This window comes from Babylonia areolata, chromosome 1 (assembly GCF_041734735.1).
Source record: "Babylonia areolata isolate BAREFJ2019XMU chromosome 1, ASM4173473v1, whole genome shotgun sequence".
In the NCBI taxonomy this organism is placed as follows: domain Eukaryota; kingdom Metazoa; phylum Mollusca; class Gastropoda; order Neogastropoda; family Buccinidae; genus Babylonia; species Babylonia areolata.
The window spans coordinates 12,330,099-12,332,598 of NC_134876.1; the positions used below are offsets into that span (position 1 = coordinate 12,330,099).

At 41.2% G+C, this 2,500-nt stretch overlaps 1 protein-coding gene across 1 annotated transcript in view; it reads left to right on the plus strand.

Annotated features, from left to right (window-relative positions):
• The window catches only part of LOC143279656 (high-affinity choline transporter 1-like), a 109,183-nt gene that overhangs the window by 63,561 nt on the left and 43,122 nt on the right, over positions 1-2,500 (plus strand). The window lies entirely within an intron of this gene.

The following is a 2,500-nucleotide window of genomic DNA, read 5'->3' on the forward strand; positions in this document are numbered from 1 at the left end:
CAAACCAAAAGTCGGTCTGACAAAGCAGCTTCAGCACAATACCTGTGACCCAGGAACGGGAATAATAACAAAAGGACACAAGTCAGTGTTACTGACATCCAAAAAATCAACAACAATTAGATGATGAAATCCGAGGCTGAATAAGGTACTAAAAATAAGCAAGACAGAATTTTTGTTGCTTGTTTGTATATGATTAAACACCTGTTGATCCTATCGTAGTAATAACCCGAGCCCACCACTACCCCCCTCTTCATTCACATGGAGAGAGGTGTAGGAGCGGGGATCCGTCTCCGGGTACAAACTTATCTCTATAGCTGTGCATTTTAAAGGATGAACTTGAGCCATTCATACAGATTATGACACCATCGACACTCGTTGACCTTCGCGGGGTTCCTATCACACGCCGCAAACTTTAAATTCAGAGTAATCGCTGCACGTTGAGAAATTTACATCAGCTATTTTTCCCGACTAAAGTAACGAGTTACTCCAGATTCGCATAAAACCATGCAAAAGTTGCAAGTAGCCTTATGAGTGAGACAGATTTGAAGTAGCTCATTGAAGAGGTGTGGTCGAGAATCATGGCCCATGACACCAAAACAGGCAGACAGATCGGGTAAAACTCTGTCCTCCATCCCGTACACATGGGGGGGGGGGGGGGGGGGGGGTGCAAAAACAACTGGAGTAAAGAACAGCTCCTGTTGACAAGGTGTGTACTCTTCTTCTGGTTGATCTATTTCTCGTTCTCAATAATTGGAGGTGTGTAAAGAACGTGTCCAGAAATATAACAGGATCATTGCATGACCTTTTCTGCATTATTCTAGGAAGGGCGTGAATCAAGTGAGTTTCAGTTTCAGTAGCTCAAGGAGGCGTCACTGCATTCGGACAAATCCATATACGCTACACCACATCTGCCAAGCAGATGCCTGACCAGCAGCGTAACCCAACGCGCTTAGTCAGGCCTTGAGGGAAAAAAAGGAAAAAAAAGGTGAATAAATAATAGATAAGCTTGCACAAATAAATAAATAAATAATAACTAAAATGTACCTCAAGTGAGAATCTGTGCAAGTGAAAAATAGTCTTTAAAAGTCTAAAATTATATATCAGGGAACGAAAATCGTGAATAGAGCAATGGTAAGGGACCCTGGGAACACCTGCAGAGAATTGACTCTCCATGCCAAGAAGTCTGGAAAGTTTTACCGGTATAAGGAAGGGTAAAAATAGAAAAGGTTGTGATTTCTTTTTAAACAAAGCTTAGAAGTTTTCGGTTCTGGCAGCAAATAGTACGATTTTCGCAGTACTGCACCAGTTGGCTATTTTGAAAAGGACAAAAATAGTTGTTGTCTGGTGGCTTCTGTGTGATTTAGTTACAGTTCTGCACTTATTTTAGAGCTGGTGGCAGTGACAACACGTTGTATTGACTGACGCTGCTTCAGCACTTAAAATGTGGGTGGGTCGTAATAATAATATAATGATAATAATAAGAATGATAACAATAATAATGATAATAATATAGCGCCTAGGCACATCGCATGTGTAAAATATAACAGAAAAAAAAATGTTGGTGTATCGTGAAGATTACTTCTTCCTCGTCCCCCATTCTTTACTTCTTCTTCCTCTTCTTCTTCTCTTCACCATCCTTCGCTCTTTTTTTTTCTCCAAATTCTCCTCTCTTTTTACTCACCTCTTCTTTATTCCTCCTCTCGCTCTCATGCGTCTTCCTCGCCTTTTAGTTTTCCGTCTTCTCCTTTTATTTTTCCCTCCCTCCTTTTCCTGCTTTTCCTTATCATCTGTGTCCTCTCTCACTCCACTCTTCCTTCTTCTTCTTTTCTCTTCCGGTTTCTCAGGTCCTTGTCTTTGTTCCTCATGTGGACTGTTCCTTTTTTCTTCTTCTTTCTGTCCCTCTCTCCCTCTCTCTCTCTCTGTCTTACTCTGTCCTTTCTCTCTTTTCTACCCTTTGTTTGCTTTACATATATTGGCGCTGTTCTTTATAATGGATGTTAACACGGAACCGCCCCCCCCCTTACCCCTGTTGTCACGGGCAGAAAGGCCTAAACAATAAACCATTCAGACTTCAGACTTCAGACTTCATGTGGACTGTTCCTTGGGAAGAGGAAGGGTGGAGGGAGGAAGGGAGGAAAGAAAGGAGGAGTCTGTTTTCAGTCTGCAGCCATCAAATCACCGTCCGTTTTGCTGTCTTTGTTTTTCTTTAATACTGGCTGCTACTGCTGCTGTGGATACTGCTGCTGTTTGTGTGTTGCGATGCAGGCGTGGTTTCTTCTTCTTCTTCTTCTTGGTCTTCTTCTTCATTTTATTTTCCTATGTTTCATTTTTGTTTGGTGCGTCTGTTCATTTGTTGTGCTTTGTTTTGTTTTTATTGTCTGATTGCGAAATCACCCTTCTGGGTGAAGCCTGAACATTATATATACATTGGTGCTTCTTTTTATGTGAGTTCTATCACTTTTTTTTATATTCAGTTCAGTCCGATTAAGGAAGATTTATT